Here is a 17,768-nt window from a genome sequence, read left to right as displayed (position 1 = left end):
TTTCTGTGTTAACAAAGTGAGAGGCTGCGCGATCTTAGAAAAATCCTTAATGAATCTCCTGTAGTAACCTGCCAATCCCAAGAATTGGCGAATCTCCTTTGGTGTACGGGGTGCAGGCCAGTTCTTAATAGATTCCACTTTGGATGGATCAACGTGAATCCCATCCTTGTTCACCACATGCCCTAGGAAATGGACTTCACGAAGCCAGAAGTCGCATTTCGAGAATTTCGCGTAAAGCTGTTCCTTCCGAAGGAGTTCCAAAATAAGTCGTAGATGTTGTTCGTGCTCTTCTTTGCTCTTAGAATAGATCAAGATGTCGTCGATAAAGACTATGACAAACTTGTCCAGATACGGTTTGCACACTCGATTCATCAAATCCATAAAAACTGCCGGTGCGTTCGTCAGCCCAAACGGCATGACCAAAAACTCATAGTGCCCATATCGAGTCCTAAAGGCCGTTTTAGAGACATCCTCTTCCCGAACTCTCAACTGGTGATATCCCGATCTCAGATCGATCTTTGAGTAGTAACTCGACCCCTGCAACTGGTCGAACAAGTCGTCAATACGCGGTAGAGGATAACGATTCTTCACAGTCACTTTGTTGAGTTCGCGATAGTCGATACACATTCTGAAGGTACCATCCTTCTTCTTCACAAATAACACTGGAGCTCCCCAAGGCGATGAGCTAGGACGAATAAAACCCTTATCCAAGAGTTCTTGTAGTTGCGTGGAGAGTTCTTCCAACTCTGATGGCGCTAAACGATAAGGTGCACGGGCTACAGGCGCGGCTCCAGGAGCTAGATCAATCTGAAACTCGACTTGGCGATGGGGCGGAAGACCAGGTAATTCCTCAGGGAATACCTCAGGATAGTCGCGTACAACGGGAAAATCTTCTAGCTTCTTCTCCTTCTCTGTGGTATCAGTAACTAGAGCCAAAATCGCAGTGTGGCCCTTTCGTAAGCATTTCTGGGCTTTTAGAAGAGAGATGATGTTCTCAACAGCACTTCTCTTGTCGCCACGAATCATGAGAGGTTCACTGCCTAAACCAGGAATACGAACGATCTTCTCGTTGCAAAGGATCTCTGCTCGGTGTTGGGATAACCAATCCATCCCAATGACAACGTCGAAACTACCCAAGACAATAGGAATAAGATCAATAGAGAAAGTCTGGTTAGCGAGAATAAGCTGGCAACCCTTGACTACGTGTGAGGCTTCCAAACTCTTACCATTAGCTAGCTCTACAGTGTGCTTGTCGCTCAGGGGTGTAGGAATACGCTTAAGCATCTTACTAACTTCTAGTGACACATAGCTAGTATCGGCACCCGAATCAAATAAGACTGTAACATAAAAGTCGTCGAGAAGGAACTTACCCGTCACCACGTTGGGATCATTCCTTGCTTCACCTTGACCAATCACGAACACTCGTCCCCTAGCACCATTGTTGTTGTTGTTCCCATTGTTACCATTCCCCTGATTGTTGTTGTTGTTGTTCTGGTTTAGTTGGGGACAATCTTTCTTGAAGTGACCTTCAGCTCCACACTGAAAGCACCCTTTGTTGTTACCCTGCTGCTGTCGCTGATTCTGCTGAGGTTGCTGACGATTCTGGTTGACGGGGTATGCGCTTCTGCAATCCTTTGCAACATGACCAGGCTTGTTGCATCGATGACAGTTGCCCCTGGTGCATGGCCCACTGTGGTGTAGGTTGCAACGATTGCATTTGGGGTGATTTCCTTTGTACCCACCATGACTTTGACCACCGGACGATTGCTGACTAGGGCTCTTGTGATCGTCCGTCTTTCTCTGCTGAGACTGAGTTTGCACCGAAGTTGAACCCCTACTTGAAGTTCCATCCCATTTCCGTTTATCCCCACTAGAAGCACCAGAAGTAGTTGCAGCACCTATACGCTTCGGTAACTTGTTCTGCTCCACCGCTTGGTCAGTGAGACGGTGAGCTAACTGTACAACCTGCTGGATAGTAGTCAACCTCGCTGAAGTCACATGACTTTGGATTTCTGGCACCAAGCCCTTGAGATAGAGTTCAATTCGCTTATACGGAGGATCCACCATAGTAGGACACAACAAGGCAAGCTCATGCGATCTCTTAGTGTATGCCTCAATCTCCGATCCCGACATCTTAAGATTGTAGAACTCATCTTCCAGTTTGTGAATGTCGTCACGACTGCAGTATTCCTCCCTGATCATTTCCTTGAAGTTTTCCCATGGGGTGGCGTTGGCAGCAACCAACCCTAACATCTGCACTTGAGCATTCCACCACGTGAGAGCCAAACCCTCGAGAGTACCAGTAGCATACTTTACCTTGCGCGCTTCAGGGCATTCACACATTTCGAACACAGACTCCAGTTTCTCAAACCAGTGTAGGAGACCTACTGCTCCTTCAGTGCCGCTAAAAGTTGTGGGTCGACAGTCCATAAAGGTCTTAAAAGTGCACACCGGTGCCTGAGCATACTGACCTAAGGTAGGTGAAAGAAAAGACAGAGTTTAACACAAAGGTTGGTTCACGAGAGTAGGATCCAAACGATCCTAGAACAATTTCGGACTGCAGGATATACCTCCTGCGTGTGCAGCTGCGAGCGCTGCGGCAACTCGTTCGTTGATCAAAGCCGTCAACTGGGCTTGTGTCATGTTAACGCGTCCAGACATGGTTCTTCAAAACAAGAGTAATACGTGTGAGAGAGGTTCGCGAAAGTACGATAGTAGGACAGAGTAAGCACGCACGTGATCAAACAACAGTAGTCATACTAATCAAGCATACCATGAGCAATGTACTACGCAACTAACAAGTAGGCAATATACATACATCATATTACCTAGAACGTCGAGCCTTGCATGAGGAGCGAAGTGTCGTTGTGGACCGTTGAGCACTAAACCGGTTATAGTCTGGTTTTAACAAAAACGTTTCTCCTTTATTAAAACCAAGTTCACTATAACCAATGGCTCTGATACCAATCTGTCACACCCCCAAAATCCCACCAGCGGAGTACTACCGCTTGGAGGCGTGACTGACCAGGATCCAGCCACCAATCATACTGAACAAGCATATAAGTATTTATAAAAGTTTAACCATCACGATTGGTGTTCAAAAACAGATGAGTTTAAGTTGCAAGCGGAAGCATAAGTTTAAAGTTATAACATAAGTTCCAAAAATTTCAAGTTAAACATAGTCTTGTAGCAATCCCTGTCCCACAACGATCCTCCTCCATGCAAGCTCCCACTGAGTACCTATGGTCCTGCAAAGCATGTAGTAACGAGTCAACAACTAGTTGAGTGAGTTCACGGGTGGGCGTTCGTTTTAGTTGTTTCGAAAACAGTTTACTTTATCTGGCATCCTGACGTGGGGGTTACCCCATATTTTAAAAACGTGACATGTTCGTTCCCAGTTACTCCGGCTCTCCAGCCGTGGGGGCTACCCCATGTGTATACTAGACTCGTTACCGTATCGATTGCTGACTGTAGTCATGTTTATGTGCCCTGAAAACATCAATGTCTATCATCATTGACGTGCCCCAGATCCATTAGTTCACGCCCGTCCTCTGCGGCACGGTGTGAGGCTTGTCAGACCTAAATAGCGCTATCTAACTAATGACCCGCTCGCCATTGGCCCGGCGATTAGTCGATACAAAAAGGAGGGACTTCGTGATAGAGTTTTAGTCTAGTACGTTTATCCGTCCATCCGGACGAGGAATCACATTCCTGAACCACTGACGTCCTACCCAAGGTAGACGAGGAATCCACGTTCCTTAACCCCGTTCCCAACCCAGGGAATCCCATGCTTTGTAAAGGGTGTGAACTCACCTTGGTTTGCTCGGCAGTTAATCACAGAAAGTCAATCAAGTCGCAAGTAGTCAATAACGTCCTAACACGGATATCACGTATAATCAGATTCGAACCAAGTAGTGCACAAATGTTCAACACGTTTGGCAAGCACGTTTAGCAGTAACAGTTCACAGTATCAACAGTAGCTCATAAGGTTCACAAGTTCAGCCCAACTACTTAGGCCCAAACACGTAAAAGCAGATAATCACAGAAGCCCATCAGTCTGGCCCATTAACTAAGGCCCAAAAAGTGTGGTCTCGAGTCGCAACCGGACTCGCAAGCATGGTCTCGAGTCATGCTGTGTGTTGATCATGGATGGTTGCGAGTCGCAACCGGTGTCGCAACCATGGTTTCGGTTCATCATGCTGAGGTCTCGAGTCGCAACGGGACTCGTAACCTGCGGTTTCGGCTTGTCCTGATATGGTTGCGAGTCGCAACCGCGTGGTCTCGAGTCATCACGCTGTGGTTGCGAGTCGCAACCGGGTGATTGCGAGTCGGTAGCAGTCGTTTTCAAGTTCACGTGTTGATGCAGATGTAGTCAGATTAGTGGTACAATATAATCAGGCCCAAATCCGGAAATAACCAATAGAATCCCACTAACATATTTCCTAATCAGGCTATTAGTCAAAGATGGATCAAAATCACAAGGGTTTTCAATCTTCAACTATCATTCAAAGTGTTCTTCAAATATTCAAACTTATATTCATTAAGTTCATAGCATTTTCAACACTTATATCAACCACAACTATGAACAATCATCAAAACACTAAACATAACACACAACTCGGTTTCTATATATGTCCGATTTCATCACAAGTGCAACCCGATTTCATCCTTCATTTTTATCATACAATGAATCTATTTTTTAACATCAAGCATTTATGCAAATTTCAACATATAACAAGAGCATTCATGAACCGATTTCTTTTCAAATATCATGCATAACTCAACTACCATATTATCACATAATCTTATCATACATTTATTCAAGCACAAACACATCATGAACATATTTAACACTAAGCATTCAACAATAACCAACAAGAAATACTAACCGGTTGGTGAGGTGTGTGTGTGTGCCGATCCAAAGTCCAAATCCGAGAGTTTCTTGTGTCAACCGAGTGGATCCGAGAGTCTTGGATATGTGTTTGTGTGCTAGAGTTCTAGTGGGAGAGAAGGTAGAAGTGTGTGTGTGTTCTAATGTTCAACAAAATGGTAACAAATAACTAAGGTGGTGTATTTATAGTCAAGTTCCAAGTGTTTGCACCCTTAGTGGGTTTCGAGTGGGGGTTCACGGCCCAAAGGCCCAACCGGCCAAAGGTTCTCGGCCCAAGGCCCAAAACCGATTACTATTCACTCGAGACCTCATGGTCTCGAGTCGGGTTCCTTGTTGTTTCGTGTCGGGTTCTCGGTTCACATATAACACGTACACATATATATATATACAATACACACGTAACAAAGCACTTATCACATAAAAGGTTCACGTTATCATTAAGTTTAACCGGACAGCTAGTCACAAAATGTACAAGCAAGTTACAACGAAAGGTTCTAAATTTCGAATTGTCACAAAATAGGAGGTGTCTTGTTTCATTTTAGAACTTTTGCAACTTTTGGAGGTTTGAGAGAGAAACTCTTCCAAATTGCTTTCGTGGGTGTAAACTGTCAGATTATCAATAGAAAGCATATTATAATTACGTACTTGTGTCAGATCCACTCACGTACACGGATTCCGCACGTGATACGTGATATTCGCAGTCATCGGGATTACGAAATCGATCCGGAAACGAACATACAAGTGGTATCAGAGCGGGAGATCAATTGCACGGATTCAAGATACAAAAATTCAAGAAAGTTCATCAAAATCGGAGCTGAATTGCATCTGATTTTTCATATTTTCTTCTTCTACTCATATTCTTCATTTTTGAACTTTAATCTCAGATTTATGGAGTTTTAACGGTTGGAATCGGCTGAATTTTGGATATGATGTGCGTAAAGTGATGTTAAACAATCCTCCAAAGTTTCAAGCTCAAATTCAAGGGAATTCGGGATCAATTTTGCCACAAATCTGTTGTTTTTGCACGTGAAAAATGCTGAAAAGAGGCCCATCCACTCGAAAATGACTCCATCCGGTCGAATCAGTGTTCATCCGGTCAAATTAATGTCCATCCGGTCAAATTACATATCCATCCGCCTGAAAAGAGCTTTATCCGGCCGAAAGCAGCTTCATCCGACCGAAAAGAGCTTCATCTGGTCGAAAACTGTTTCATCCGGTCGAGAATAAAGCCCATTCAGTCGAAATTGCTCCATCCGCCCGAACTGCAGTCCATCCGGCCGAACTGCAGTCCTGATAAGGTTCTTTCGTAAAAGTCATCTGTTGTTTGCTGTATAAGGTACATCCATGAAATATAGTCTATCCGTCCGAAAGCAGAATCAAGTTGTCCATCCGTTGATCTGTTCATTCATTGTTATACATTCTGCAGAAACATAAAGTGATAGATCTGTTCATCCGCTGAAAAATCAGTACATCCGCTGATAAAAGGCCTTTTGCAGTACATCCGGGATAGTCTTCATCCGCTGCAGATTTAAGTCCATTCGTTAAACTCATTCTTCGTCCGCAGAATCCTTGTTCATCAGCAGAAATTTTTAGTTCATTCGTTGGAGATAGAACTTTAGCTGCTGATAACAGCTTATTCATTGTTACATTGTTCATTCGCAGAATTTAAGGTCATTCGCTACAGAATTAACGTTCATTCGCTGCAGAATTATACTCCATTAGCTGAAATTAAAAGTTACATTCGTCTGAATTTGTAATCAGTTTTCATTTGTAGAATTCAAGCTCATCTGTTAAATAGATTGTTCGTCCGTTAAAAAGCTTTCACTGTTAAATATTTGTGATTTTCAGATGTTAAACCAGATTACGATCCCGATAGTTAAGACTAAGGGGGAGTCTGAAGACGAGCTCAAAACAAGGGGGAGCTTGTAATTGAAAAGCCAGGTGTCGATTCTGAAAAGCACAGAAGCTTAAAGAAAGTGGGAGCCTGGAGATAGAGTCAACCAAAAGGGGGAGCTGATTTAGAACGCAGAATCAAGAAGTGCTAAAGAGGAGTCTGTGTTGCTGATATTGTCAAAGCTTCTAGAAGACTCAAAAAGAAAGAGAAGACAGAAAGCTATGAGATTGACTACAGTAATATCCAAGGGGGAGTCTGTAAATGCATAATGTCTATCACTTCCGTCAATCGCACATCGTAGCAGATACAGAACATGACACGGTTAAACAATGAAGAATATAGAGGAAAGTCCATCCGGACGAATAGAGGAGAACCCATCCGGACGGATGGGAGGCAAGCTTCACTTAAGTGAACCCTATAAATAGTGACTTGTTATGTTTCATATAGAACTTTTGGAAATTTTATATCTTTGGAGCTTTGAAGGTCTAGAGAGAGAAAGTAGTGATCAAGGTGATTCAAGGTGTAAACATTGTCAGATTATTAATCGAATCATCATTATATTTTGTTCTTGTGTTCGATCCACACAAGTACATGGATTCCGCACGTGATACGTGTTCTTCGCAATCGTCGGGAGTTCGTATTCGATCCGAAAATGCACGTTCAACGCTGCGCAAATTCCTGAAGTCCCTGACGTAATGTAAGCAGCCTATAACGCTACTTACACTCTTGAGATCAGGCTAATTTGTTACAACTTAGATTCAAAATATTTTTTAAATCCTTACGATCGTTTTACCCAAAACATCGTAATCTTCCCCGTTTCTCACCGAAACATATTTATAATCAATCATAGTTCCAAAATCATGTTTTCTTCAAAAACATATCATATTATTTAAAAATCATATTTTCCACGAAAATATATTTTAGATTATACAAAGGTACAGTTTATACAAAAACGTATATTTATCTTTTTAAAGGCGTGTTCTTCCCCCCAAAACAATATATAAAACAGTAAAAGAGGGGTTTAGTGACACTAACCTTTGGGGGCGTTTATATTATAGCAATCCCTCAAATTGAATCTACATATCCTAATTTAAATAGGAATCAATTAATAACCAATTATTCTATGAACAATTACGTTTCTCAAATATTCAGAATTTTCACAAAAAGTCTTTGTTTTGATTTTGTTGGCATGTTTAGATATATGTGTGTTCATATATATATACACACACACACACACACACATATATGTACATATTAAGGTTTTTGCGAGTTGAATGTTTTTATTGGTGACCCTCAAAATGTTATATCCATTATTAAGTCCACTTATATACAATATATCTACGATTTGCGCTCCGCAATATATTTATGCATATATATATGGACATATTTGACATATCTCATAAATCACGTATTTCATCAATTTATTCATTTTATCATTCTCAAAGCATTTAAACAACAAATAACTCATCAAGTTAACCTAGCCATTATTTTCATGTTCAACACATAAGTTATACACATAACGTGACTTTTAACGTAGTTTACCGTTTTAATCGCACAAACGCATAGGCATAGTATTAATTCCTGCTATCATGTCTACACTTAACATATCACATTACTCATACTCATATTCACATATCACTTTGTTAAATATAAAGTTCACCCGTGAACAACCCGTTTTCGTGTATGTTGAAATATGCGTATTTTAACGTTTTCGGGCGTCGGAAGTCACGTGTGACTAACCAAACACCAAAGTTACTTAATATTAGTTAAAATACTTATATTTATTGTAAAAATATCAGTTTACAATCTGTTTTAAAACAGTTTTGCAAACTTTGTTTTAAAAGCCGATTTTTACCGTTTTTGACGCATAGTGTTGTGCCGAACTTTACTGACACCATCCAAAGTCTTCATGACTTCATATTTTAACACAACACATATTATTTACTGAATAAAATGATGGTTATATTCATGATAGTGTAGATTTCATGCATGTCACATTTATCACACAATGTCACCAAATTTACTACTTTTTAAACTTCATGTACAACATGCAAAGCTACCAAACTTATGACAAGATTTTATATCATCATATTATATCATAAAACGTCATTTTTAGTGTTCACATTCTATTTTAACGTAGTTTCATCACACCATCCAAGTTCACCAAATTATGATAATTCAGTCATCACACATGCTTATGTATAAGTACCTAATGCATGTTCATTTCATCATCATTATCCAAGACTTAAATACATTCGTCCTACATTTATTATAAATCCTTAACAAATCCAACACATAATCTTTGTTCAATCATTCATCAAATCATCACATCATCAATGCATATAACATTCTTCACATTTATGAACATGCAAACAAAACCCACAAGTTCAAACATATACATACATACGGCTCACACACATTACATATACTTCCAAACTTCAACTTTTTCACCTAATCATCTCATTTCACAAGAATCTTTCATAAAGAACCTTTTTGATTAAATATGCATTAACCTTCCAAGAATCACATCAATCGCAAATTAAGTGAAATATCAAGTACAATTTATAGGAGTATAAAATGGTCGTAAAGAGATTAACGCAATGACAGTATTATAACTAACTAAAACATTAAAAGGTTCATGTATTTATTACAATACACTATTTATGGATTCTTTAAATCTTGATGTACTTACCTGTGAATACATTGGTTATGATATTCTTATTTAGTGTATTCACACAATACATAGTGTATTCCAAAACATGATTTGGTGTATTAACAACATAACACATGTCAAGTAATGTATTCACTAGGGACACTAGTAAATATATTACTTACAAACCATTAGAAATTTAGTGTACTCACTTATCAATAGAGTACTACACGTGCATATTCTAGTGAATTTAATGGTGAATACACTATATACATATTCTTTGAACCTTGGTAGTGTTTGGTATGCAAGAATTAGAGGTGGAATGGAATGAATGATTACCGGGGAATGAAGAAAATAGTGTTTGGTGGTCAATGAAATGGAATCACCCATTCCAAAAGGCATTCCATTCCCACAAAATTATTCCTTCCACCCCCATTTTTTTTTCATTCCATCCCCTCTTGCACCATTTATCAACACCACCACAACCTACCACCACCACCACCACCCACCACTGACGCCATCGCCGCCACCCGCCACCATCTCACCCCAACAGCCACCGCCGCCGCCACCCACTCGCCACCGTTATCACCCACAGCTATGACCAACCGCGAACGCCACTCGGTGCCGCCGCCGACCACCATCGTCGACGCCACCACCACCGCCACCACCAACCGCCGTCGCAGCCACTAATCGCCACCTTTGCTGCCACCCACCACCAACGACCACCTTGCGCCACCACCACTCTTCGTCACCGCCGTGCTGCCACTCGCTGCCACCACCACCACCCATCGCCGCCTCCGACACCCACCACCGCCACCTAACCACCCACAATCATTACCACCGACCACCATCACCACTCACCGCTGATTTTATTACTCCGTTTTTCTTGCCTACCGAATAATACACAATAATAATTCATTTCACTCACACATGGTAACCAAAAAAGACATGGAATGGTAATGATCCATTGCATTCACTTGTCCATTCCATTACCTCGTCCATTCCTTCGTTCATTCCATTACCCCATACCAAACAGACCCTTAGTGTATTCATTAGTAACTATAGAATTTTTAGTATATTCACCAATAAATATACTTTGTATTTTCTTCGTAACCTCAAATATAGTTTGATAATATTACTACTCAGTACACAACTTATGATTTTTGTTAAATCCTTATTGTCGTCATTGGTGAATATATTGCTCATGATTTTTAACACATTGTGTAACAAAATGCATTAGAAGGGTCGCCATAAGAGTGCACAACTCCCTTAACATATGTGCTCTATTTTTCAAAAGGTCTAATTAACACTTTTCATTTAGGTAAAAAAGTAAAGGTTATTAAGGATATTTAGATACAAAGATTAACATAATATAATTTCACGCTCAGTCAATCTACATAGATAGTTGTATGCAATCAATATAAAATATTCTTTCCTACACTTTTGGATTTAGCTTTGTCCTTGATATGATTTTGGCTCTTTATCCCGACACTAACATTTGTTTTTCATCGTCCAACCATGTGACATCTTTTTCAAACCTTCAAAAGTAAAATCCATCATGATTCTGATCAAGACTGGTTGTGTGTTTTCCAGGAGACAACTAAATTTTCTAAATCTTTGTTAACGGATATAAATATTAGACGAAGATTGATAAAGGATGTAACGCTTCAATTTTTACACTACAAGAAAAATTATTAATCGACGGACATAATACGTTGATAGATCCCAAAAAATAAGAAAAAAAAAAACTTATCTAACTTTTTAGTATGACAACATTAGCTATTAGTAAAAAATTTTATAACCGGTAATATACCAAAAAAAAAAAAAAAAAATTACAGCACAAAACCTTAAAATTATTAAACTCATATACAGTGATGTCAGTAATAAATCTTTATACCGGTTATGAATACATCATTTAGAGTGACTCTCAACATTCTTAACTCTTTATATTTACCTTTATATTAATGTATGTGCCTATAAATAGAGGTCCTGTATTTCATACTTATACATCAATGAGATTTACATTCTCTCATTCTTTTATTCTTCTCTGTATATTGCTAATAGGTTTAGTTGTTACACGTTATCAGCGCGAATTGCTTTGTAGTCTGATTGCGTCATCGTAAGGTAAGTTGATATCATCTAATCAACTTATTATTTATGATCTTAAACACAAACCATATTTTAATTCATACTATTATGAGTTGTGCTAGAGATGTGTTTTGTTTATTAATTAAATCTACCAAACTAATTTATATATATTGTAACTCATATTATATTGGGTTAAATTAAGATTTAGAAAATTCTAATACGATTATGAATTATGTATGATTCAACAATTCAATATTTTTTGTTATTATAATTTTGTAAGATTTGACGGGCAACCAGACAATATGTAAAACGAAAATTGTTTTCAATTTGATTTACAATCTGGGCTTGAGTGACTAGTTTTCCTCCACACATTTTTACATTTAAATAACCAATGATATTTATCAGTTAAATTTCTTTTTATTGAATGTATAACAACTTAAATAAATTGGTTGCTATAACTATTTTATACAATGAGATTTTATTTCTGTGTATAATTCTATTTATTGAATGTTTAACAAATCAAATAAATTAGTTACCAAAACTATTTTATACATTAAGATTTTATCTCTGTGTATAATTCAATACAACATCTTAAGCAAGTATAAGGCTACTCGGTGTGGGGGGCTTCCAGGCCCAGCCTGGGACGTCGCCGCCCCTAAACACCATTTTCAGGGTTGCGTTGGCGTCGAGACCGTCTTGCCCAAGACGTTGAGGACGGGCCGGATGAAGACAAAAGTAGGCTGATAACAGGTGGAGATAACATTTATAGCTAGAAAAGCAGCTTTTAATCAAACAGATTTTGGTTCCGTTGGCTAGAATCTCGCTGGAATAACCGGACGACAAAAACAAAGAAGAAAGAATAGAAGCGCTGATAAAATTTGGATGTTTGGGGACTTCAACATTTTCAGTCCCTGCAGTTCCTTGTATTTACAAAACAGATTTAAAAAAAAAAATTGTTGTTAATGATTTTCAAAAACCATTTTTGCATGATAATGATTTCTGTATGTTTTATATATTAATTTTAGTTTTTGTTAATGATTTTCAAACTCAACCCTTTTTTACATTATAATGATTTCTGTATGTTTTATATATTAATTTTAGTTTTATATATTATATTGCATATTTAATTTGTCAAAATTGAAAAGATAAATAAATAAATAAGTGGGGTAGGTTTATCAACCATTTTCCTTGTTCCATCTTTGGAGGGGCATCATCCTTGTATGTTAACGTGTCGCTGAGGTGGAGGGACATCCTCCAAGAACTTGCTTCCTCCCACACCGAGCAGCCTAATTTAGATTATACATTAAGATTTTATCCCTGTGTATAATTCAATACAACATTTTAAGCAAGTATAATCTATCTATACTATCCATTAAAGGAGAAATCCCAATGACATAAGAAAAGCTTATGTGGCAGCCTTAGAGGCTGTCCAACAATGCTTTTCTTATGTCATCAACAATGAGGTGGAAGCCATGGAGAGAGCATAGTGAGATCATAAATTCAAACACCCCACTTTAAAATTTCAAAGGTGGCCCACATTCACCTTTTCAAATGTCTGCCCACATACAAATGGGCAAAAACCTCTGCCCTCATTCATAATTTAAAGCACTGATGTTCATCCACACTTCGATCGTCTGCCATCAAAACCTTTGTTCATATACAAAATTCAAAATTCTGGCTCCAAATTCAAAATTCAAACCATATACATATATAGGATTAGGATCAAATACAAAGGATCCTAATTGTAAGAAGTGTAAGAAGGATTTATAGAGTGACAAGTGTCCAATAACCTAAAAAAACCCACTACACAAAAAAACCCCACTACAAAAAAAAAAAAAACCTTAAACATTCACCACCACCAAAAACCTAAACCCCCACCCCCCCACCCACACATCACCCACCCTAAAATATATATATATATATATATATATATATATATATATATATATATATATATATATATATATATATATATATATATATTTTGCTGAGGCGGTGGGGGTGGGGGTTTAGGTTTTTGGGTGGGGGTGGGTGTTTAGTTTTTTTTAGATTTTTTTTAGATTTTTTTTTAGGTTTTTGGGGGGTCGGGTGGGGGGGGGGTTAGGTTTTTTTAGGTTTTTTTTTTTTTTTGGGGGGGGGGGTTAGGTTTTTTGGGGGTTTTTTTGTGAGGTATAGTTTTTTTTTTTGCCCGGGTGGGGGGGGGGGGTTAGGTTTTTGGGTGGTGGTGTGGTGGGGTGGGGGTGGGTGTTTAGGTTTTTGGTGGTGATGTAGTGGGTTTAGTTTTAAGTTATTAGACACTTGTCACTTTATAAATCCTTCTTACACTTCTTACAATTAGAAGCCTTTGTAGAATAACTTGACCCTACATATATAACATAGATGAAATCTGGCTTCACTTTCAAACTCACTTTCTCTGAGCAATTGAACTTTCAAATCTCTCTCTCTCTAAAACTCACTTTCTCTCTCTCTCTCTCTCTCTCAAATCCAGTTCTTGATGCGATAATTTCACTCAAATTATTTGATTGTTTCATCTTAGCGTTCGTTCGTATTACTTGATTATTGCAGTTCATCCATCAACTCTACGTTCATATTTCTTAAAGGACTAAACCCCAATTTTATTTCAGTTTCGGTAATGCACTTTCTCCGTTAAATTAGGGTTTCTGCATTTCAACAACATTCCATCAATTCATCTTCCAAACTCCACAATCATCACGGTAAGTACACTCACTAATCATTACTTTATCATTCTTCATCTTTCAACCATTCTTAATCAACTGTTAACTTCTACCTACTTATTAATCGTATTCATTGTACCATTGCAGAATCTCAACTTCATCGTTTTCGTTTCAATTGGTAAACCTTTTGTAGTTACCTAATTGTCTGAAACTTGCTCCAGGTTGATCATCTATCTTTAGCTCATTACTTGTGAAACTTGGTAAACCTTTTGTAGTTACCTAATTGTCTGAAAAGTATGGAAAAATCAGTAGAAAATTCATAATATTTGTTTAAACTTTCGTTTTTTAGAAGTTTAGAACTATGTAAACAGTTCTGTTTGAAGGTTCAGGCCACAGAATGTCAGCAAAAACCGGTTTGAGTCTGTTGGTTTCCAGCAAGTGCCTCGGGATAAGTCAGCGGGAGTGAAAATCAGCAGATTTCAAGGATGTTTCAGGTATTTATGTGTGCACTTATATGGCAATATTGGCTGATATAATTCGTCCATAATTCCTCGATTAATGCTATCTGTTTTCATTGATAGGAACTGCACAAGAGGTGCTTACAATTCAAAGAAAAAACTAAAATAAAAAAGAAATCGAAAGGTTGACCATTCAAGTAGAAATAATCACTTTCAGTTGTCAACTCGAGCTTTCATTATTTAGTTCACACCTTTCATTATTTAGCTCTTTTGTTTCTAACAAGCTGTTTGTTTATTTGGTTGTGTTTTGTTGCAGATCAAGAACTAATGTTGCTCCTCCAGAACGACTGAAAATCTTGCTCCAGGTTGATCATCTATCTTTAGCTCATTACTTGTGAAACTTGGTAAACCTTTTGTAGTTACCTAATTGTCTGAAACGTATGGAAAAATCAGTAGAAAATTCATAATATTTATTTAAACTTTCGTTTTTTAGAAGTTTAGAACTATGTAAACAGTTCTGTTTGAAGGTTCAGGCCACAGAATGTCAGCAAAAACCGGTTTGAGTCTGTTGGTTTCCAGCAAGTGCCTCAGGATAAGTCAGCGGGAGTCAAAATCAGCAGATTTCAAGGGTGTTTCAGGTGTTTATGTGTGCACTTGTATAGCAATATTGGCTGATATAATTCGTCCATAATTCCTCGATTAATGCTATCTGTTTTCATTGATAGGAACTGCACAAGAGGCGCTTATAAATCAAAGAAAAAAACTAAAATAAAAAAGAAATCGAAAGGTTGACCATTCAAGTTGAAATAATCACTTTCAGTTGTCAACTCGAGCTTTCATTATTTAGTTCATATCTTTCATTATTTAGCTCTTTTTTTTTCTAACAAGCTGTTTGTTTATTTGGTTGTGTTTTGTTGCAGATCAAGAACTGATGTTGCTCCTCCAGAACGACTGAAAATCTTGCTCCAGGTTGATCATCTATCTTTAGCTCATTACTTGTGAAACTTGGTAAACCTTTTGTAGTTACCTAATTGTCTGAAAAGTATGGAAAAATCAGTAGAAAATTCATAATATTTGTTTAAACTTTCGTTTTTAGAAGTTTAGAACTATGTAAACAGTTCTGTTTGAAGGTTCAGGCCACAGAATGTCAGCAAAAACCGGTTTGAGTCTGTTGGTTTCCAGCAAGTGCCTCAGGATAAGTTAGCGGGAGTCAAAATCAGCAGATTTCAAGGGTGTTTCAGGTATTTATGTGTGCACTTGTATGGCAATATTGGCTGATATAATTCGTCCATAATTCCTCGATTAATGCTATCTGTTTTCATTGATAGGAACTGCACAAGAGGCGCTTATAAATCAAAGAAAAAAACTAAAATAAAAAAGAAATCGAAAGGTTGACCACTCAAGTTGAAATAATCACTTTCAATTGTCAACTCGAGCTTTCATTATTTAGTTCATATCTTTCATTATTTAGCTCTTTTTTTTCTAACAAGCTGTTTGTTTATTTGGTTGTGTTTTGTTGCAGATCAAGAACTGATGTTGCTCCTCTAGAACGACTGAAAATCTTGCTCCAGGTTGATCATCTATCTTTAGCTCATTACTTGTGAAACTTGGTAAACCTTTTGTAGTTACCTAATTGTCTGAAAAGTATGGAAAAATCAGTAGAAAATTCATAATATTTGTTTAAACTTTCGTTTTTTAGAAGTTTAGAACTATGTAAACAGTTCTGTTTGAAGGTTCAGGCCACAGAATGTCAGTAAAAACCGGTTTGAGTATGTTGGTTTCTAGCAAGTGCCTCAGGATAAGTCATAGGGAGTCAAAATCAGCATATTTCAAGGGTGTTTCAGGTATTTATGTGTGCACTTGTATGGCAATATTGGCTGATATAATTCGTCCATAATTCCTCGATTAATGCTATATGTTTTCGTTAATAGGAACTGCACAAGAGGCACTTACAAATCAAAGAAAAAACTAAAATAAAAAAGAAATTGAAAGGTTAACCAATGACCATGTGACAACTGGCACCAAACCGGTAATTTCCGTACACTTTAATTATTATTTAATGACTACAATTATGTGCTTAAATGTCAACATTCTTTGACTACATGATATACTAGTGAATTCATGCACGTTTTATACTATAAGAATTACTTTATGCATTAATGAACAGCGTTGCGTCAGAAATACTAGTAAACTCACCGGTAAGACACATTGTGTCAACAATTCTGCAGAAAGCAGTTAGACAATAGAATTGGAGCCTAGGTGTAGGTCGAACGACAAGAATACATTAAAACCCAAGAGTACATACAAGGGTTTATATATGGACATTCCGGAAGCTAAAATACGCACTAAAAAGCACCCGAAATACACTTTAAAAGCTGAATTTTATATAATTCAGCAAAATTCAGCAATATAACAAAATATTACCATGCAAAAAGATGACTAAATGATCCAGGATACTTCCCTAAGTGTTGGGAATTGAAAGTGTCACAAAAGAATACTTAAAAGATACTAAATGGTGCTATTTAGCACTTTAACGAACCGGTATTTAACCGAACAACCGGACATTACTCAGAACTTCAAAATTATACTAAAAGCATTGTTTATTTATTTCTGAGCTAGTTTCGATGTAACACCTCGAAATTTTGTGTCCAATAATGTGCTAACACGTGTCATGAGTTTACACGTGACATTAAATATTAAATAAAGGACTAAAGTTGACAAACCTTAAAAGTATGTAAATTCGAGGGTTATAAATGTCAACGAAGGGTAAATATACTGTATAGTAACCCTAAATGATGCTCGTACCTTCAAACGAATAAATCATGGATCGTACGGAACGAAACGCGGAAGAAAGTGAGAGATTACAAGCTACAGGGGTTAATTGTGTCAACATGTTTAATTTATACCTCTGAGTGACCCTTTGACGAACCCGAGGCTTTGTAACAGTAAAATACGCTCACTAGAATATACTATATAAATTTCGCGAAGTTCCGTTTTAAAACGAGAAAGTTATGATCAAATTCGTATGCGAGGGGTTAAAAGCGTCAACAATAAAAGTTAAGGCTTTTCGGATAGTAATTAAACTAACCGGGGACTTAACAGTGCGGGTAAA

General features: G+C 37.8%; 1 long non-coding RNA gene across 1 annotated transcript; it reads left to right on the top strand.

Moving 5' to 3' along the window:
* Window positions 1–7,249: 7,249 nt before the first annotated feature.
* LOC118484894 lies at window positions 7,250–16,778 on the top strand. The gene is made up of 13 exons (XR_004874942.1): window positions 7,250–7,482; window positions 11,500–11,559; window positions 14,148–14,237; window positions 14,346–14,692; window positions 14,780–14,840; window positions 14,973–15,021; window positions 15,172–15,294; window positions 15,382–15,443; window positions 15,577–15,625; window positions 15,775–15,897; window positions 15,985–16,046; window positions 16,179–16,500; window positions 16,588–16,778. It is a non-coding gene; the product is annotated as an uncharacterized LOC118484894 (long non-coding RNA).
* Window positions 16,779–17,768: the final 990 nt, after the last annotated feature.

The sequence above is a fragment of the Helianthus annuus genome, chromosome 12, assembly GCF_002127325.2.
Source record: "Helianthus annuus cultivar XRQ/B chromosome 12, HanXRQr2.0-SUNRISE, whole genome shotgun sequence".
Lineage (NCBI taxonomy): Eukaryota > Viridiplantae > Streptophyta > Magnoliopsida > Asterales > Asteraceae > Helianthus > Helianthus annuus.
Note: the sequence above shows the minus strand (reverse complement) of the source record. Positions and strands in the feature narration are given on the sequence as shown.